The following is a 23,205-nucleotide window of genomic DNA, read 5'->3' as shown; positions in this document are numbered from 1 at the left end:
GATACAAGGTTAAATAAACAGAAAAAGGTTTCTTCTTGTGATGAGAACTCTTAGGATTTACTCTCCTGAACACTGTCATATATAACACATGGCAGTGTCAATTCCATTCGTCATGCTGTACATTCCATCCCTAGTACTTATTTATCTTATAAATGGAAGATTGTATCTTTTGACTGCCTTCATCCAATTCCTACCCCCCACCCCCGCCCCTGTGGTTTTGGTAACCACAAATCTGATCTCTTTTACTATGAGCTTGTTTGGTTTTGAAGTATAATTGACCTACAGCACTACGTTAGTTTTTGTTACACAACATAGTGCTTCAATATTTCTATGCATTTCGAACTGATCACCACAATAAGTCTAGTTTCCATATGCCACCAAAGAAGATATCACATAGTTATTGACAATATTCCCCATACTGTGCATTTTATACCCGTGACTCATTTATTTTGCAACTGGAAGTTTGTACCTCTTAGTCTCCCTCACCTATTTCTCTCATTCCTCCACCTCCCTCCCTTCTGGCAACCACCTGTTTGTTCTCTGTATCTATGGCTCTGTTACTGTTTTGTTATGTTTGTTTCTTTGTTTTGTTTTTTAGATTCCACATATAAGTGAAATCATACAACATTTGTCTTTCTCGGTCTGAATTATTTCATTTAGCATAATACCATCTAGGTCCATCCAAGTTGTCACAAATGGCAAGATTTCCTTCTTTTTTTATGGCTAATATTCATTATATGTATGTACCATATCTTCTTTATCCATTCATTTATTGGTGGGCACTTAGGTTCCTTCCATATCTTGGCTATTGTAAATAATGCTGTAATGAACACAAGGGTGCATATATCATTTCTAATTACTGTTTTCATTTTCTTCAGATAAATATCCCAGAGTGGGATTGCTGGATCATACGCTAGTTCTATTTGTAATTTTTTGAGAAATCTCCATACTGTTTTCCATAGTGGCTGCACTAATTTACATTCCCACCAACAGTGCACGAGGGTTCCCTTTTCTCCTCATCCTTGCCAACACTTGTCATTTATTGTCTTTTTTATAATAAAAAGATAGATGTAACGTCACATAAAAAGACATCTATCAGATGTCTTTCTGGCAGATATGATGTGAAGTCTCACTGTGGTTTTAATTTGTGTTTCCCTGATGATTAGTGAAGTTGAGCATCTTTTCATGTGCCTGTTGCCCATCAGTATGTCTTCTCTGGAGAAAAGTCTTTTCAGGTCCTCTGTCCATTTTTTAATGGGATTGTTTACTTTTTTGGTATTGAGTTGTATGAGTTCTTGGTATCTTTTGAATATTAGCCCCTTATTTGATATATCATTTTCAAATATCTTCTCCCATTCAGTGGGTCGCCTTTTCATTTTATCAATAGTTTCCTTCACTGTGCAAAAGCTTTTTAGTTTGATATAGTCCCATTTGTTTATTCTTGCTTTTGTTTCCCTTGCCTAAAGAGACATATCCAAAAAAAATATTTCTAAGACCAGTGTCAAAGAGAGTACTGCCTATATTTTCTTCTAGGTGCTTTATGATTTCAGGACTTACATTTAAGTGTTTAATGCATTTTGAGTTTATCTTTGTATATAGTGTGAGAAAAGAATACAGTATGATTACTTAGCACATAGCTTTCCAGTTTTCCCAACACCATTTATTGAAGAGGCTTATTCCCCATTGTATATTCTTGTCTCTTTTGTTATAGATTAATTGTCCATATGTGTGTGGGTTCATTTCTGGGCTCCCTCTTCTGTTTCATTGATCTATGTGTCTGTTTTTCTGTGCTAGTACCATACTGTTTTGATGACTATAGCTTTGTAGTATAGTTTGAAATCAGGGATTGTGATACCTCCAGCTTTGTTCTCCTTTCTCAAGATTGTTTTAGATATTCAGTGTCTTTTGTTGTTCCATACAAATTTCAGAATTTCTTGTTTTAGTTCTCTGAAAAATGTTATTGGTATTTTGATAAGGATTACACCGAATCTGTAGATTGCCTTGGTTAGCATGCTCATTTTAATAATTTAATTCTTCCAATCCAAGAACACCATATATATTTCCATCTGTTTGTGCCGTCCTTAATTTTTTTCATCAGTGTGTTAGAATTTTCTGAGTACAGGTTTTATTCCTAGGTATTTTATTCTTTTGATGCAATTATAAATGTGATTTTTTCTTAATTTTCTTTTTCTGATATTTCATTGTTAGTTTATAGAAATGCAACAAACTTCTGTGTATTAATTCTGTATCCTGCATTTTTACCTAATTCATTGATGAGTTATAGTAGTTTTTTGGTGGTACTTTTAGGATTTTCTATGTATAGTATCATGTCATCTGCAAAGAGTGACTGTTCTACTACTTCCTTTTCAATTTGGATTAAATTTATTTATTTTCTCTGTCTGATTGCTTTCTCTGAGACTTATAATACTATGTTGAATTAAAGTGGCAAGAGTGGGCATCCCTGTCTTGTTTCTGATCTTACAGAAAATCCTTTCAGCTTTTCACTCTTGAGTTAGCTGTCATATATGGTCTTTATTATGTTGAGGTGTGTTCCCTTACATTGTTAAAAGTTTTCATCTCAACTAAATGCTGAATTTTTTCAAATTCTTTTCTGCATCTACTGAGGTAATCATATGCTTTTTATTCTTCACTGTGTTAATGTGGTGTATCACATTGATTGGTTTGTGAATACTGAAACATCTTGGCATCCCTGGGATAAATACCATTACATCCAGGTGTATGATCCTTTTAATGTACTGTTGAATTCACTTGCATTTCGTTGAGGATATCTGCATTTATGTTCATCAGTGTTATGGGCCTGTAATTTTCTATTTTGTGATATCTTTGGTTTTGGTATCAGAGTGATGCTGGCCTTGTAGAATGAGTTTAGAAGTGTTTGAGAAGGATAGGTGTTGACCTTCTCTAAATGTTTGGTAGAATTCATCTGTGACACCATCTGGTTCTGAACTTTTGTTTACTGGAAGTTTTTTTTTTTTTTTAATTAGTGATTCAATTTCATTACTGATAATTGGTCTATTTTTATTTTCTGTTTGTTCCCGGTTCAGTCTTGGGAGATTGTACATTTCTAGGAATTTGTCCGTTTCTTCTCCATTGTCCAGTATATTGGCATATAATTGTACCCAGTAATCTCTTATGATTTTTCTGTGGTGTCACTTGTAACTTCTCTTTTTCCTTTCTGATTGTATTGATTTGGGCTCTCCTTCTCTCTCTCTGTTGATTTTTTGTTTGTTGTTTTTTTTTGATGAGTCTGGCTAAAGGTTTATCCATTTTTTTTTATCTTTTCAAAGAACCAGATCTAAGTTTCATTGATCTTTTCTAATCTTTTGTCTCTATTTAGTTCATTTCCTCTCTGATCTTCATGATTTCTTTCCTTCTACTCACCATGGGTTTTGTTTGTTCTGTTCTTTTTCTAGTTACTTTAGGTGTAAGGTTAGGTTGTTTATTTGACATTTTTCTTGTTTCCTTAGGTAAGCTTGTATCACTATAAACTTCCCTCTTAAAACTTCTTTTGCTGCATTCTGTAGGTTCTGGATCACTGTGTTTTCATTTTCATTTGTCTTCAGGTAGTTTTCTTATTTCTTCTTTGATTTCTTCAGTGAATTATTAGTGTTTAGCAGCCTATTATTTAGCATCCATGTGTTTGTTTTTTTGCAGTTTTCTTCTTGTAGTTAATTTCTTGTCTCATAGCACTGTGGTTGAACAGTTAATTCTAAGAGAAGAACACCCTTGATATCCTGATTGCTAAGTCTTGGTGTTGTTAGGAGCTGGTCTGGTCCTCACGGCTCTTCCATGTTGTTCTCCTTTTGGAAATAAATAATTTCACAGGACACCAACATCAGACAAGGTCATTCTGCAACCATGATGAAGTGAAACAAAGAACAAGACCACTCATCATTTTGTCCCAGCATAAACAAAAACCAGGTCATTGTGGAAGCTACAATAAATATCCAACTGCCAAATATCCCTCTCTCCTGCCTAATATGAGTAACGGCTATCTCTTTTCCATTTTTTTTCAATTACAGCTTTAACCTGGCTCTAGTCTTCCCTCCTAGATAAGACTTATTATTCCCAGTCATAGAATTGTCCTTTTTCTGACAGTATCTAATATAGAGAAAATACTTGCTTCCTTGAACTTTCTCCCAAATCACCCAGCACAAACTCCAATCCCATAGGCGATCGTTTTTAGAATAACTCACTCTTTTACCAAGATGTCTCAATGTTTCCCGTGATGTGCAGGCTTCCTCACTGCAACTAATGATAAACCCAACTTTTTGACCCCAGGTATGCCCCAGATAATCTTGGCTAGATGTGCATGTGAAACTTTCTTGCACTAAGCATTGTGTGTAGCCTTTAGGGTACAACAGTGAGGAAGATGGTGCCATCAAGTACATAAGCATCACCATGAATGGGAGTTTTTCCTGTTTTGTTCACTGATGTTCCCCTTAGAGAGCCCAGCACATAGTAAGTTCTCAATAAATATTTATTGAAAGAATGAAATAGCTTTCAGTCTACCAGCTAGCTCAGAATGTAAATCAATATGAAGTGCTCAGCAGGGAGCCAGACACATAGAATGTACAATTAACAATAACTTATTTCATATTATATTAAGTTCAACAGTAGCTGTATATTTATTTAAGTTAATTCTACTCTATGTTTGTAGAGTGTTGAGCCAAATATTTGCTTGTGATCTTTGTAATAAATTATTTTCTCTCCAATGTTTCAAGTCCATTAACTCTTTCAAAATATTGTAGAAGTAATGTTTAGTGCAGAAAGTCAGCTCTTTTTATGCAGCGCCAATCATATTGTACTCAGCATTTCCTGACCTTCCAGGATTCTGTCATTTAGCTCACTGTTCTTTCCAGTTGAAATTGCCTTTATTTCCTTCTTGGTTAGGTTAAAGAAATCCTATTTATAATTCCCTTGTCTGATATGTTTCCTCTTAGGTAGAAAAAAGCCCACTTCCATTTCTCTTCCATTTCACTTCCATTTCTCTATACACATATTGTTATTTCTGTGTGGCAATTTCTCACCCTCTGCCATGCACGGTTCCTTTGGAAGGTAATGCATCTATTCCTTTTCTATTCCAGGCATTTAGTTCTATGTTGTATTCAATACACAGTAAATAAGTAAATTTGTGGCCTCCCAATAAACATTTAATTATTTCCCCATTGCAGGATAAAATCCACACTTGTTTTCTTGACATTCAAACTTCCATAAAATATTGCCTTAAAATATATTTCAAGGGTATCGTCCCTTACTCCTCTGTGTGAACAATTTACTTCCATGAAATTGGTCTCTGCATGTTTATTGGCATTTTTTTCCCATTATTCTCTTCCAGAGTGATTTCCCTTCCTTTTACTTAGCTAAGACTTACTTCTCCTAAACTTCTGAGTAAATTACTACCTACGTCATTAATTATCACCGGTATAGTACATGAATACCAATATATAGATGATGTATCTCGAACCCCCAGGACCTTACACAACATAGAGACTTAATACATGACTGATGACAATGATGATAGTGATTAGGTGGGAGCTCAAGACCTCAACAGTCATAGAAGAGATGCTTCTACATAGTCTTAAGCCAGGATCTACTTCCAAGAATAAAATAGAAAGAAGGAAGAGCAGGATAGCAATAGAAAACAAAAATAGCTCCTGTTAGACATCAAACGGTAGTAAAGAGCATGGTGGTGAGGAGGTAAACCTAAGCTGTTGTCTTGAGTGCAGAAAGGTCATGTGGTTTTCTGGATTTAAAATGATTTATTATGACCTAACCAGACTTTAGAGTTTGGGCTTTGAACGTGGGAATTTCATTCATAGCATTCAGAAAATAAATTACCCACGTACATGTCTCATTCTTTTTAGCATTATTTATCTGAAACCTTGTAATACTATTCCTTCTCCTTTGTGATCTTTTCAAAAAATTGCTTGCATCATTTTCTTGGATTATTTCCTGCTAGACCTTCATAAAATATGTCTATGTTTAGGTGCTACTGTAGAAGATGCTCCTTATTCCCCGCTTGCACCCTACCGTGCAACCACAGAGGAGTCTACAGATCAGTGGGGGTTGATTCTTCATAGAAATAGCATCTCATCTTCGGAGTATGAAATTTCAGTGACATATTTTTGTAAACTACTTGACTTATTTCTAAACTTCTTCTTATTCTTCTCCGACCAGGCCTGAAGATCATAGAAACGTAAATAAGTCATATATCCGTTGCCTTTGAATTCAGTTAGGGTTTAATATTTAAGGGAGAGACTTCAATGAAAATGAAATTGTCTGAAGTATTATGATTGTCACTGGGAATTCAAACAAAGGATGATGATAAAGACAAAAGGCCTTCACTATAAACTAACAAAAAAGGCAGCACACAAATAAGTGCAAAAACCAGAAAAATGGGCAAATAAAAGGACTTATTCTGATAGGGGAGCTTGGCTTCATGGAGACCTCCTGGAAGAGGTCCAGTTTGATGAGGTCTTGATGGGTTAATTGGCTTTTGACAAATATTGACTTGAGAGGGAAATTCTAAGTAAAAATCAAATTCAAGAAAGCAAAATGACTGTTTTGGGAAAAAGAAAAATCTTGATATGTGTAAACAGCAGTCTTCCAACTCCAATGCAACTAATATATTATCCAACGTATTTCCTATTTTATCAATCCTCTTAGAAAACTAAAAACTGCATTTGGGGTTCTGTTACATTTTCTTTCCTCAGCCATGATGTTTTTATTTTTTGTCATACCTTTCTTTTTTTCTCTTCCTCTCTTTTCTTGTTTCTTGGGTTTTCATTTCATCCTGATTTGTTTTAGTTATACCACACCCCACACACACACCTCACCACAACATTATTAAAGGCCTATCTACAGCAGTTCCTTTTACTCAAGATACATCATCTATGGCTACTGGTCAGAGAGAATGGGCCAGAAAATATATATATATTTGAAAAGATAATGGCCCAAAACTCCCCAACTTTTGTGAAAGACATAAATTTAAAGGTCCCAGGAGTTCACTGAGACTCAAACAAGATAAATTCAAAGGAAAATATAACCAGAGACATAGTAAGCAAACGGCAGAATATTAAAGATAACATATAGAAAATAGCCAGAGAAAGACAAGACATTTCATATAGAGGAATAACTCAACAATTCAAATGACAATCACGTGAGACTGGCAATTTAAATACAGGTGCAGTTTTTTTTAATGTCATGCTGTTGTTTAGGTAATAAGAAATATTAAGTAATTGGCTTTAGATTTTCCAACTTTTTCCCTAAGTTCCTGCTATATTTCATATTCTAGTAGTGGATGTATTTTCAGAGAAATGTACAAATGTTCCTGTTCTCTTTGACCAGTATTAATTTCTTGAGATCTTATTGCTTGTCACTTGAATCCTGTAGCTCTCATACATCTGGTATAAGCAACATTTAATTTTTGAAGTATATAGACAATCTCTTTAAAATTACAAGATGTCATTTTACATTTTTGCATTTTAAAAAACAGTTCGGTCATAATCTATGCATGCTTTTCATTCATGCACCCTCACACATGACATTTGTGAACAAAAATTATCATGTATAATCTGTGTTTACTTATAACTTTCTGGTTACATACTGCCTATATCTGTGGAGTCAGGTTACTGAAATTAGTATGAAAAAACAAAATACCTAGGCTGTGTTCATTGGTTATACAAGTTTGAAATGCTAACCAATATATTTTATTCACTGTTACACTTCTGTGCATGCTTTAACAAATTGCTCTTTAAATCTAGGATGTCCTAAAGTCTGCTACCAAAGAACTGAGTTTGAAAAAAAAAAATGACAATAGAATTTCCTTCAGAACACAAGAAAAATAGAAGACAGTATGACATCATTTTAAAGGTGTGTAGGGGCTTCCCTGGTGGCATAGTGGTTGAGGATCTGCCTGCTAATGCAGGGGACACGGGTTCGAGCCCTGGTCTGGGAAGATCCCACATGCCGCGGAGCAACTAGGTCCGTGAGCCACAACTACTGAGCCTGCACGTCTGGAGCCTGTGCTCCACAACAAGAGAGGCCGCGATAGTGAGAGGCCTGCGCACCGCGATGAAGAGTGGCCCCCGCTTGCCACAACTAGAGAAAGCCCTCGCACAGAAACGAAGACCCAACACAGCCAAAAATAGATAAATTAATTAATAAAGGTGTGTAAAGAATAAAATATAAAAGACCCAAACAGGAAGACCTTTCAAATCCTATGTGGGTCTTAACGCCTATAGAAGAAGAGAGGGAAGGAAAGACAATTGGAGCAGCTCTAGTGCAGCTCAAGTTGTTGGTCAGGCCAATGGCGAGCTCCAGAGCAATGAATACCCATTGGAGGGGCCCCACAATGGACAGAAATGGCCTGCCTCTAGTATCTTGATTATGCTCGGTCATTGACCGGGAGTAGCCCAGAGAAAGCTTCAAGAAAATGATTGTCGATCTTGAACTTGGAGCAGCTGGAAGTTGGCAGCTCTCACCTTCCTTGAAGCAACTTCTCTCTTAAAAGAGAACCGAGCAGTACTCTCTCAACGCTGCCATACATATGAATTGGAGAATTTATACCTTACAATGGGGTGTTAATATATAATGTGTTAAAGACATATACCCATTCAAAAAGGAAAAAAACTTTCTTGACAAGTATTTACCCTAAGACTGTATCAGTTATCTAAGCTCACGTAACAAATTACTCCAAAATTTATTAGTTTAAAATGGCAACCATTTTATTTATTCATGATTCTGTGGCTTAGGATTTGGGGCTGGGCTCAGCTGGGTGGGTTTCTGTTGGTTTTACCTGGATTCAATCATATGGCTGCAGTTATCTGATGGCTCAAGTGAAGTTCACTGGTCTAAGGTGCCTCACTCTTATGCCTGGTTATGTCTCTCATGCTAGACCTGCTTCTTCACAAGGCCCTTCAAGCAGTCAAGTTCCAAGGAGCAAGCGTTCCTCAAGCCTCTGCTTGTGTCACACTTGCTGATGTCTCTCTAACCAAAGTAGGACACATGGCCAAGCCCTAAGTTCATGAGGACAGACTATACTTATACACAGATACTGGAAAGTATGATTCATTGGGGGCCATTATTGCAGCAGTCTACCACAGTGATCAATATATGAGGAATGAAAAAAGGTAAAGCAAATATGCCTGATGTTTGCAGCTAAGTAATTAATTAGAAATATTATGCTTTGATTGGCCAGAGAAGCAATAGAGACAAAGCGGTTTATTTTGAACATAAGCATTTTAATATATCAACAGTATTTTGTTCTATAATTGCAAGTATAACTCTTTGCTGATATTATATTATCTGTCTCTAATTAAACAAAGTTTCTATGTTTTTCAAGTATATAAAAAGTGATATCAAAAAGAGAACAAAAGATTCATTCCAAGAAACACAGATAAACTTCCATGGGTAAGTCTGACCTGAGTCAACACTCTTAAAAAAAAAAAAAAGAGATTTTTTTTAGGGTTAACTTCTGATTTGGGGTCTAATCTGGTGATCTGAGCCCATGTTTTAAACTTTTATCCCTCTTTAAAATATCCATTGAAATTACTAAATGATTACATTGGGAAAAATTCATACCTCTACAGAAACCAGAGGAAGATACATCTACCTGCCTGAAGTGTCAACACATTTGCCAAAAGATACAGTGTAGGCAAGTTTGTGATCCCGTTAGAAAGAGGTTTCATCCTGAGAAACAAATGGGAGGAGCTATATGAACTCTCACTAACCCCCTGATGTAGAGTGCTAGATACTGTATAGTGGACAGGCACATGGAAGTCACTACAGAGAGAATCTCTATCTTTTGATCATTTCTGAGATCTGCAGTGGGTGATAGAATAATCCTCTTACCACAGAGAGAAGAATTTTAACGCAAACCAAAAAGCATGAACTGGAAGTGACATATGCTACAAAAGAAAATGTTCACTGAAAAACTATTGACTCCAAGTGATTGAATATAAATTAGATAAAGAGCCTACTCCAAAAACTTTGCATTACCTTAAGAAGGAGGGCAGGAGGGAGTATTGGTATGTCTTTAGTCTCCAATTCCATTCAAGGGAAATTGTGGATCTCTTAGTATGCGAAAACTTTATGAAAGCCTCTTATAATTTTAATATGCCTGCTGGTTAAATTGGATACATGCCATTATATTTCTTACTTAAATGTTTGCTGAACTAATGGGATAACTCAGTAAACAAACGTTTCACTCTCATTTAGGTTTTCTAGCTTGGTTCTTTCTCATTCTTCATAAGCCTGAACAACTCTAGTTTTTATATCTTAGGTATCAATCTTTAGTAAGAAAGCTGATCTTTAAAATTCTCCTCATAATAGCCAAGAGGGATATAATAATGTATTTATGAGGTCTGCTTTATAAAATTGAAGTGTAGCAGAGCATGAAATATTCCTTTTTGAAACGGGAACAGTTACCTAAAACATAAAATAGTGTTTTTAAAAATTCTGCATATTAGAAAGAGCTTTGTAGAATAAGAAGAATAACTGTCAATTTTGCATGAACAAATCTAGTTCACTCTTTGGCTTTGTAAGCAGTTCTTTGCAGGAAAATGCCCTCAGCAGGAAGTCTCTTTTCTTGTCACTTTAGCAGAGCTACATTGTAACTAACTTTTAAACCAGGCCCCTCCATGCTCTACTCATCTCTGGCCCAAGCACATCTTTCAAATCTTTTAATCACACGATACCTTGTCTAACTTGTTAGTTCTTTTTGTAGATCAAAGAAGTATACATGAAGAATAAGTAACTAACAGATGACCAGATCTCTTTCCTAACTTCCCCTTCAGTAATCTCGAGAACAAACTGTGTGAACAAACCGTGAACAAGGCAACATCTAGAGGAAGATCACAAGAAGTCGATGCATGCAGTGGGGGCTGGCGAGGGGTCTGATCCCCTATTTCAACGATTAACTGAGATTACTTCCCTTTTTCCCTTTAAAACTTTCATGGCTGAGCAGAATCTTCGGAGGTGGTTTTTTGGGGACACTGAGTCCACCATCTCCCCAGATTGCCAGCCCTCTGATTAAAAGCAACTTTCCTTTCTACCAACATCTCTCTCTTGAGTATTGATTTTTGAGCGGTGAGGAGCTGGACCCGATTTGGTAACAGGTTCACACCTGGAAAATAATCTGTTGTCCTCCCTTTCCTTGTCTCACTCAGTTTTGGTGGTGTTGTCTTTAACTTCCCTTTTTCATTTCTCATGTTTTCATAGACAACTGATTTTAGAAATCTTCAAGCGAATGTTTGAATATTTTTTAAACAACATATATCCCGAGCTAAGAGAATATTTCTCTACTAAATCATTCCATTCTAGATACATGTAATATCTCATGTAAATAGCTTGAAAAAATTTGAAATGGAAATATTATCCTTATCATTCAGATGCGAGTATTTCTGAGTAAGTTCACGATGCCAGGGACAAAGAGAACTAAGGTTGGACCCCAAGACTGTCTAACCACACCACCACCAGGCACAAAATCAGTCACAGAGTCAGTTTAGTACAGATCTACCTTTTCATTTAAGAGCCAGTTTTCCTCACAATTTTAGATGTCAATACAAAAGATTCCATTATTTCTTCTATGGGAAGCAACCTGAAAAATTCTAAGTCAGGCAACCAAAATGAGATTTCAGGAAGAAACTCATTTTATCTCCGTGATCCATTGTCCCATTTCTGTGGGTTGATTCCTCCCTACTCACCACCACATCCCCTTCTGAATCAACAACAACCAAAAGATTTTTGCAGTATTTAGTGTAGAGCACAGCACTACAGAAATGCCTAAGAAGATTCTAAATACGCTCACAACTGACTAGCATAACTGTGGACAAATTGACTTCAGAATTAAAAAGAAAGACTCTAAAATAAAAACTGTGGTGGAATGATTGTTTGAGAAGTAAACCAACTGTTTCACAATGTCCTTCAGTTAAATTGTGAGACACTGGGCCATCAGGAAGTAATTGGTTCACAGAGCAATCATCAACAACAACAATGAAAATGCCAATTTCATAATTTCTAGTTTTTGAAACTAGAAATTATACAATGGTATAATTTCTAGGACATCCAGTGTCCTGGTATACAACAGAATATACAAGCAAGGAAATACTGAGGCAGAATCCATTCCTCCTTGATCCCACCCCATATCCCTATTCAGAAGTTTCTCTGAGTCAGGGAAGAGGAAGGGATAGTTTGGAATATAAAAAGCTTTAGAGGAGGTATAGAGGCTATTCATTGTGTTCTCATCAACCTGGTATAAACATGGGAAACGGGAAGGGATGAGAAGGGAAGTGCAATATCATTTTCTCTGATGATTTTAACTATGAGACTAAAAGAAACCAGAGACTTTAAGCCCCATAATTCCTTTACTAACCTGGCTCTTGAAGACAGAAGTTCAGCAAATCTGCCCAGGCCACACCGCCAGGGAGGGACACAGGGATGGCTGACATGTCTTGGGAGCCTGAGAGTGAAGCACAGAGGGTCTTGCCTCCACGGCTTGCTCCCCAGGCCCTAAGAGGGACCTGCAAGGTTACCAAAGGGAACAGATTGTCTCCAAAAGAGCAAACCACTGTGTCCACCTGGCCTGCCGTGGTGAGGAGCACCAGCTCTTTGTGGCGGGGACAGCAGGTGGACACACAGAGATCAGAAGAGGGTGCTGGGTGGATTTCACCTGAGCTCACAGCAAAGAAGTCAAAGGTTGAGTTGTTTAAGTTGACTTCTGCATACCCAAGTTTTTCACTATGAAAACTTGTCCCACCAAAAGCCATTGATCTAAACTCTAGGTTAAATGTATCCCATGATACAAATGTTGTATAAAAAAATAAAGTCATGGGTCAGCAATATTTGAGCCCTTCTGTAGCCTGTTGCTGAATTACTGACAGACCCCCATGTGCCTATGTCCTAATTTGTAGAAGAGACACTTCTATAAATTATCCCCAGCTTCCCAGAGACAATGTGACAAGTTATTCAGAACGAACCTTAATTATTCAATCTTCTCTTTCACTTAGCAATTTGTCTTCTATTTGCTTGGAACCTTAAAGCTGAGGGTCAAAACCAACAAATAAGAAGAGACTTGCACTAGGTATCACTATTTTATGACTACTGGTTATCCTAAAATGTACTAATTATAACTCAGAATCAGATTGTCTCTGGAACTTCATATCTAGGGATTAAAAGAAATGTAACCAAGTGGCCAGGCTGATTAAAATGATTATTACTTCTACCTGGGGCAAATTATATATCTTTAGATGCAGACTAGAGAATTTATCATAAGTATTCATGCTATATTTTTCTTAAGAGGGTATGGAAATACTTTTTTTCTCTAAGAAAATAAAGCTAGCCAAGAATAATCAGCATGACTTCATTGTTCCCAAAGCCAGCATGCATTTACTGAGTACCTACTATGTCTCAGGCATAGCTGATAAAACTGGAGTCAAAGCAGACTAAAATTCCTGCTATCCTGATGAAAAATAAACAAAATAAATGAGTAAAATATAGAGTGATTTAAAATATAATTAGCATGAAGAAAAATCAAGTACAAAAAAGAGTGTGGGAAGGTTGGGTTGCAATTTTAAATTGGTGGTCTGAGAAGGTTACATCTAAGTAAACAGGAAAGATGTGATGGAACGAGGCAGGTGGATTAGAGAAGGCTGTTCCAGGCAGAGGAATAGCACAGGCAGTCCTGAGCCAACTGACCTTCTACTGACTTCTCCACCAGTCTCCTTCAAGGTCCCACAGCAGCTAGATGTGTTGGTTTCCCAGATTCCCTTCCTTACTTCATCTTGCCCACCCACATGTGCTTTTCTCTGACCTACCAATTCCTCTGTTCAGATCCTTATTTTTCCAAATACTTGCACAATTGTGTAAGTTCTTATTCTCTTATTCCATAATAATAATGGTGTTTTGCTTCCCTGATTGCACCCTGACATCTCACAGTCTCATATATCTTAGTCTCCTACTTAAAATTTCAAGTCACCAAAGTGCATTGTAATACGAGGGTTAATTCGCTCAGTCCTGGAATTGGCCTGAACCGTTTGGCTCACATACTTGCATGACACTGATTCCTGCTCAAGAAGTGAAAGGTACTGATTCACAGGGTTATGTTGTAACCATGGGTCTGAGGAGTTTGGGGGCAGTTTGTACCAGCTTGTCAGCGTCATTTTTGATAACAGGGGCACTTGTACCTAGTCTCAGTTCACTTCCAATGGGCTCTTGTTGTTGGGTTTGGTTACATAGTAAGAAGTATGCCTACCTGACCAGCACGGTGTAATAGCCCCAGTTCAAGAGCTGTTCTCTGCATATGTCCAGTGGTTCCTGACTCAGGAGAGAAAAGCATGTCTGATATGACCCTATAGAGGGAGGAAACTGGACCTTGGACCTGCCTCTTCAGACTTCTTGCTGGGTGGCATCCTTTGGCCGTGATGTCCTGTCTTTAATTTGTAACTAAATTGAGTATTTTTCCTGAAGTAAACTGTAAATTAACAAGCATTGCCATTTGGGGGTCCGGTGAGTCTTCTTTAGCAACTGAGCCAGTCTGACTGCCGCTCGCATACCCACATGCCATGAAACGTCTCCCTCCCATCCTTGTCCCCCAGCCACCAAGTTTCCCTCCCTGCAAGAAACCAGCCTTGTAAATGCCGTGTGAGTCCTTCAAAAGATATTTTATGCATATTTACGCAAAGTCATATATACATATATTTCTACTTATTTTACACACACAGAAAAATTTTGTATACACTGTTCTCATTCTTGTTTTATTCAAGGCCATATTTTAAGAGAGTTTTAATTTTCCTGTAACTTATTTGTTAACTTGTAAGCTCTGTCTTTATATGGAGACTAAGTTTCTTAAATGCAATTATTCTCTGTCCCAGTTTTGTAACTTTGGTCACATGTCTGTATGAACATGAGACACAACACTAAAATGGTCACATCACTTTGTTTTGCTTCTTTTGTTTTCCTAATAAATTTAAAACCTCTTCTAAATTCCCTCACTTAGGAAATTGTTCAATCCCAATCACGTTTGGCATGGGGAGGTCCCTTCCTTTCCATAGCATTGTTATATGAGAATCTCAAGATGGGAAAAGCGGCAGGAGGCTTCACCCTGTGTCCATGGTGGCGGTCATCATGCTGCATGCGTAGCTGTCAGCAACACTGGATGTCTTATGTCCCTTGGTCCCTGGGCACTCAGCATCCCCCCAGAAATTCCTCTTCACCTGTGAGAATGAGTTGGGCCAGTCCTCTGTCGCTACCTTCAGAGCCACGGCCCCCATCCGATTCACCCAACCTCATAATCAAGAGTGTTGTGTACAAGAAGGTCATGGTCTTCTTCTATTTTTTACCAGTCTCTTGGGAAAAATATAAAATTCTGTGTTTACTTTCCTCTCTATATTTCTCTTTTGAGGGTCTGGTCACTTCACCTCCGACAGCCCTTGGAGCTCTCACCTTTCTCGGATATCCACTCCAGTGTCCCTTGGTGCGTGAAATACAAAAGTTGTTGGGACGCTTGCCTTCCCCACAGCACACTCTTCCCCTCCTGTGCCCAAGTCTCCAGAAGAGATGTAATAGCACTTAAGCTTAGGCTGTTCTGTTATTTGCATCATCACAAGGGAAGTCAGCAAGAAACCTTTTTTTCTATACCTCCTATTAAATTTGCTGCCTCAAGTGGCAGAATAATCATAAATCTGCTACCGAGCTTTGGACATCAGCCACCCTTCACACTGTGTCTCCCTTCTGCTGACGACATTATGCTGTATTTCAAAGGTTCTGAATAGATTGTTCTAGAGGCTCTGGAGTTGAAAAGAATTTTTAAAAAACATTAACTCCTGTGGTGTCAGATTTTGATTTTCTTTTGAGCACAGCAAACTTCGGCCCCAGTACCTTCAAGGTTCCCAGGCCATCCCCACCCCCTCAAGAAATAACAAGAACAATAAAGTTGTACAGCAAAGTTTTTAAACTTTAGAAAGTTTGTTTGAAATGGTGAAAACATATAACCTATGAAATGAATTCTTTCTGTTTTTAAGTAGAACTATTCCAATTTCTTTTTCAATTAATCACAGGTGTTTCCATATTATTTCAGATCACTTTTAGCAGAACATGATTGTAATAAGTTGAGGAATGCCAACGCCCTCCCAACCAAATATAAAGTCTTAATTCCTGGAATGTTATCTTATAAGACAGAGATTTTGCGGATGTGATGTTACGGATCTTGACATTAGGAGATTATCCTGGATTATCCAGGTGGGCCCTAAGTGCAATCACATGTATCCTTGTAAGAAGAAGCCAGAGGGAGATTTGATCACACACAGAGAAGAAAACATGAAGATGGAGCAGAGAGAGATTTGAAGATGCTGGCGCTGATGATTAGAGTGATGTGGCCGCAAGCTAAGGAATGCCCGCAGCCACCAGAAGCTGGAAGAGGCAAAGAACAAATTCTTCCCTACAGCCTCTGGAGGGAGCATGGTCCTGCTGCCTCCTTAATTCAGCTCAGGGATGCTGATTTTAATTCTGCTGCTTTAAGCCACCAAGTTTATCGTAATTTGTTATGGCAGCCACAGGAAACTAACACAATAATAAAATACCATTTTAAAAAGAGTCATGTTTAAAATGTAGGCATTTGCAGATATAAAGTAGAAGAGAAGGGGAAAAGATTACTATCCAAGAAAAATCTTGTTTTCCAACATTGTAGTTCTTCTTTGTCTTAATTATGTACCAGAGAAACTTTCTCAAATTAAGAACTAACATTTGTTGAGAGCGTACTGTGTGCTAGTCCCCATAAAACTTGCTTAGCACATGTTACCTGGCTTAATTCACAGCAACACTATAGGCATATAATTATGCCCATTTTCCTTGGGAGGGAACCAGCTTTGAACCAGGGTAAATACATTGGCCTGGTCACACAGTTGTTGGTGACATTTCCTGAAGAACATCTTAAGGAATCTGTGTAAAACCTGTACACAGATCTACAGGGTGGCTTTCTTTTTAATGGTAATGTTTTATAATTATACAAACTTACTTTGCCTTGGAGCTGCCTCGTATCCCAAGACTTTATAAAATGTCATAATAATAAGGCCTCTTTTGCTCTTTCTCTATTCCCAAGAATTGTTTTGTGTAAAACTGTTTTTTATTCCATGGTACTAACCTCAAAAAGTTAGGAATAGGAATCAAATAATGAATACACATTAAATGTGGGAATCAAACTAAAAAAAAATTTTGGAGGGATTTAAGCAAGACTTGAATAAATGAGATAAACCAGATTCCTTATGGGAAAAAATATATTGCAAATATGTGACTTTTTCAAAATCAATGTGTGCATATAATTTAACACTATTTAAAAATACAATGGAGAACTTTTTTGACAAACTACAAGATGATTTGAATATTTAACTTGAAAATAAATGGAGACAAATAACCAAGAACATTTCGTGAAAGATCAATAATTGAGGATTTGCATGATCAAACAATAAAAAGTATTAAAATTTTACCACAAATAAAAGTTTAGTATTGGTATTTGAACAGAAGAAACAATGGAACAGAAGAGAAAGGCCAAAAGTGAACTCAAGTACATATAGCAATTTAATTTATAATCAAGTTGCCAATTTAAATGAGTGAGAAAGTGGTGAATTATTTAGTAGAACCCTTGAACAACTGGATACATAGTTGGAAAAATACATGAAGTTAGAAATCTATCTCTCAAAATTATCTTAAATAAAATATTTTAAAGAGTTACATGAATAGCCACACAAAGAATTGAAGGAAATACAGGTAAATATCTTATTTCATGATGGGCAGGGCCTTTCTAAACCACAAGCAAAGGAAGCAGTCAGTAAGTGACAGTCACTGCTGTGTTATCTTTGATGCTCCGCCTTTCACTACTTGACCTAGGACTCAGCTCTGGGACACCTCCTCCTTATCTACAGTTTCCTATGGTGAGTACAGGCACTTCCACCAGCGTTTATATCCTGGTGATTCCCTAATGCGTATCTCCCAAATGCATCTCTCCTCTGAGACTCACAATCCAAAATTCACTGCCTACTCATCAGATCCAGTTGGTTGCCTGAGCAGTCTCTAAATAATGTCACCAAACCACTGCTACACCCCCACATCCCACAAAACCCGCTTATTTTCCAATCTTCTTTTTAGTTGCCATCCATTTGGTACTATTTCTCACTTTCCTCCAACTCCACACAAAATCTTGTATCTTGTTGGCTCTACCTTCAAAATATATCTCAGATCTGACTTTTCCCCACCATTTCCACTGCTACTTTTCTAGACTAAGTTGTTATTGCCTCTTTCCTGGGTCTCTGCAATAATCTCCGACTTGTTTTCCATCTTCCACCTTACTCATCATACATTTGAGCTTTCACAACCCCTTAAAAGGGATTTTTTTTCTTTGAACCAGAGATGTTACTCTTCTGTTTAAAACACCCCTAAAGGAGACTTCCCCTGGTGGTCCAGTGGTTAAGACTCCGCTCCCAATGCAGGGAACCTGGGTTCCATCCCTGGTCAGGGAAATAGATCCCACATGCTGCAACTAAGAACCCGCATGCCACAACTAAAATTCCTGCATGCGGCAACTAAAATCAGGCGCGGCCAAATAAAAGAACACCCCTAATGGCTTCCAAATACAACTAGGATACCATATAAAAATTGTAGCATAACCTACAAAGTCCTGCATGAGCCCATCCCTGCTTATCCAAACCCCCAACACTACTCACCTCTTCTCTCCTCCACACACACTGGCCTACTTATTCCTCAGATGTGCCAACCTTGTTCCTCCTGCAGTTTCTTTTCTGTCTTCCTGGAATGCAAAGCCAACACACAAGGCTGGCTTATTCTTATCCCCTCGTTCTCAACTCGAATGAAGATTAGCTTCATGATAAAATCATTGTCAAAGGGAAAAATAGGTAATTCACAAAAGAGTAAAGATGAATAACTATTAAAGCACAGGTAAAATTAAGCTATGAATAAAAGAAATGCATATTAAAACAAGAAAATACTACTCTTTGTCAAATTGACAGCTCTAATAAATTATTTTATCGATTATAGGCAGTCAAATGCTTCACATATATATTATCTGTGGTTGGTTAATTTCACACTGCCTATCTGGAGGGGCAGCCCATTTATTTGTACAACTTCCACATGTTCATTAAACACCTAGATGTCTGAGAGGCACTTTTTATGTAATGGTAACTTCATAATGAAGAGAACTGAAAATGTCCCAGCACTCAACTGTAGCATACATTGTAGTTAAGTAAGACTAACACTGAAGAGATGGACATAAATAAACTAGAAAATATGTATACAGAGAATTAAATCTTGGAGTGTGATAGAAGGTGATGTGACTGGCTACCTTAGACTGGATAGGAAGGAAAAACCTTTATAAAGAAGTGACCCTTAGACTGAAAGCTGCATGAACATCCCTGCATAGAAATCTGGCTGAAAGCACAAATTTGCAAAGATTGAAGTGAGAGTCTCCCTCTTAGAGGGCTCTGCTCATACAGAGGTCTTAAGTTACAGATAAGCTCAGTGTAGTAAGAACAATAAATAGACATTTCTCCAAAGAGGACATACACATGGCAAACAGGTATATGAAAAGGTACTCAACACTATAAATCAAGAAGGAAATGCAAATCAAAACCACAATGAGATATCATCTCACTCCTGTTAGGATGAATATTATTGAAAAAAAAGATAACAAGTGTTGTTGAGAATGTGTAGAAAAATGAACCCTTGTACACTGTTGGTGGGAATGTAAATTGGTGCAGCCTTTATGGAAAACAGTATTGAGATTTCTCAAAAAAATTAAATATAGAGCTACCACATGAGCTAGCAATCCCACTTCTTGGTATTTATTCAAAAGAATTGAAATCAGGATCTCAAAAACATATCTACACTCCTATGTTCACTGCAGCATTATTCACAGTAACCAAGATATGAAAACAGCCTAAATGCTCATGGATGGATGAATGGATAAAGAAAATGTGGTATATATATACAATGGAATATTATTCAGCCTTACAAAAGAAGAAAATCCTGACATTTGTGACAACATGGATGGACCTGAAGGTTATCATGCTTAGTGAAATAAGTCAGACACTAAAAGATAAATAATGTATGATCTCACTTACGGGTAGATTTTAAATAGTGAAACTCACAGAAGCAGAGAGTAGAATAGTGGTTACCAGGGGCTGGAGGCAGAGGAGAATAAGTGATAGTCAAAGGTACAAAGTTTCAGTTATACAAGATAAATAACAGGATAGTGCCTATAACTGACAGTACTGTACTGTATAGTTAAAATTTGACAAGAGGTTTGGTCTCATGCTAAGTGTTATTAACACACATACACAGTACAGAAATATAATGATAAGGGGGGGTGACAGGAAACTGGGAAATGATGGATATATCTACAGTCTTGTTGGTAGCAATGGTGTCACAATTGTATACTTATCTGCAAACGCATTGAGTTGTATAAATTTTTTATGTACTGCCTTTTACATGTCAATTATGTCTCAATAAAGTGGTTTTATAAAAAAGAATAAGACTCATAATGCGCATGATAGGTGGATTGGTACATAATGAAGTCAGAGAGATAAGCAGGATCCAGGTCATGTAGGGCTTGGTACACCAGGGAAAGAAGATATTTTATATTAGGTGAGATAAGCAGAAAATGGGAGGTTTTAAATAGGGGTATAACAGGCTTAATTTATGTATTTTGAAGATTTCTGTGGCTGCACTGTAGTGTATTGGAAAGTGGTAAGGGAAGAATAAAAGCACCACCAATCAGTTGGCTGCTGCAGAAATCCAGGAACTGGACTTAGGGTGGTGGTAAGAGAACCACGTAAAAGTAGATGTACTAGGAGTATCATTTTGGAGGTGCATTGACTGGACATGCTAATAGATTTTTAAGGAAAAAAAAAGAAAACACCTAGATTTTTGGCTGGAGAATTCCTTTGGGGAGAGAGTGGACCAGTTGACCGGAGAGCAGACAGACTGTCAGGGAGCCCAGGGATGTGAGTGTAGAGAAATGACTGTGTGTAGGGACTAGAACAGACCTGGGACATTTCAGATATTGCCAGCTTGAAAAGGCCAGAATCTTCCCTATGCTGTGATGCTACGTCTACAGAATGAAGCCATCACTCCAGGGAGAAGAGTGAGGAAAAGTCCATTGAACTTAAAATGGATACATTTTCTGTCATCAGCCAAATGGAGCCTTGAAACAGAAGTTGAGTTGTAGAAAACTCAGTTGACATCTTTTTAATTGCCACATGGAGTCTGTACTTTGAGGAACGTGTTCCTGTTGAGCCCCATTTATCGAAGTCTTCCTGTGTGCCCTGTACGATGATAGCATATTTGCATATGTTATCTCACTTAATCCTTACAAAAAGCAGCACAAGATTATTCCCATTTCTTCTTATATGAGACTCCTGAGTCTCCGAGGGGTTATATTATTTGCCCAAAATCTCAGTTTGAAGTGAGAGGGCCAAAATTACAACCCAAGCAGGAGGACTGAATCAAAGTCTGTGTACTTTTTCCGTGTGCAAAACCTCCACACATGCTCCCTCGTCATGCTGCCTCTTCTTGGGGAGTTGACTCATCTGGAATTGGTGGGAGGTGTTTACTTCCTCCCCTACTACTCCAGGGGCTGAAGAACACTCTGTTACTAACAGCTGGGTGCTTTCTGGTAAGCAATCACCCTCTTTTCCTGTAGAAAAGAGAAGGATAATCTTTTTTTTTTCCCCTCTCAGGGATTTATAAATTATAGCAACACAGCTACTGGTGTAGGTCACTCTCCCTCCGTCTTCTCCTCCCCCATGTTTATTCTCAGATGACAATCTTGTTTTTTAGTTGATTGAAAAAAGTGAAACAAATCAGAAGAAAAATTCCACAGGCACCAATCACCACATCTACCTGCCCACATGCACTTGAACCCAACATTCTCTTTTACTTTTGAGAGGAGATGTTTGGTTTAAGGAGAGAAAAGGTATTGAATAGCCTCTGAGCTTGAGAGAGTAAATGCACTAAGGACATTGTGTGTGTGTGTGTGTGTGTGTGTGTGTGTTGGTATATTTATGTGTGTTTGTGTGGTGTGGCATGTGATATGTGTGGGGTGTGGGTGTGGGAGGATCATTGGATGTTTGTGTGCAGTGTATGGTATGTATGTGTGTTTGTATGTGGCATGTGGAACAAATATGGGGTGTAGTGTGTGTGTGTGTGTGTGTGGTGGTGCTGTGAGGAGCTAAGACTTGTTGACTTTGAGGTACCAGAAAGATTGAATGGGGAAAGAAGGAGGGTGAGATCATAGAGCAGATGCAGTTACGGGTAGTGGCAAGGTTTCCAGGGAATGATTGTGGAAATGAGAGACTGAGAAGCAAAAGGGTCCATATTTCTTTGAGCAGAGGAGGTAAAGGAACCGAGAGGAGGGCATATTGTGTAAATACAGGAATCACCAAGAATCATGACACTCAAACAGGAGCTAAAATCTGCAGAGAAGGAGGGAAAGTGATCTAGGATCAGTAGAGATTGTTATAAGGCGGAAAGGTGCCTGGTAAGAAGAGCATTAAGGATGAAGACGGTATGGTTTGGAAGTGACCATGTGGCGCAGAGAGAATGTAGGGGGACAAAGTCCCTTCACAGCCATGTCTTTGGGGTTTTCCTTTAGGACTTCTTCCCAATTTGGGGGACGAGACCTCAGGTATTTGCAATTTCTATAAAAATATAAAGAAACGTGGTGTTTTCTGTATCCCCATCATATAGAAACATTTATATCAGATTTGATGTAAAGAGAGATGAACTGAGAAAAAAAAGAAATTGACAAAAATTCTCAAACCTTAACACTGTTTCTGGCCTTAGTGGTGTTTTAATTTTTTAATTAAAAAATATATAAATATACACATTTGGGGTATTTTCCAAATTTCCAGTAAGAAACATGTATTACTTTTTAATCAGATAGCAAGCCACAGAACATGTTGCTTAACTAATCACTGAGGCTTGATTTTAAAGCATTCCTGTTTATCTTCTTAAGCAAATGCAAACCATCCAGAGATGTGTGTGATTCACTTTGCTGCGTTGTGCAAATTCCCCTGTAGTATTTCTAGACACCCACTTCCCCATGTTTTTCTCCATTATTTTCATGCGAAGCTACCTCAGTGCAATTAGACTTTCTGAAGAGCTGCCAGAGGGCCA

This window comes from Eschrichtius robustus, chromosome 5 (assembly GCF_028021215.1).
Source record: "Eschrichtius robustus isolate mEscRob2 chromosome 5, mEscRob2.pri, whole genome shotgun sequence".
Classification (NCBI taxonomy): domain Eukaryota; kingdom Metazoa; phylum Chordata; class Mammalia; order Artiodactyla; family Eschrichtiidae; genus Eschrichtius; species Eschrichtius robustus.
This window is presented reverse-complemented; position numbering follows the sequence as displayed.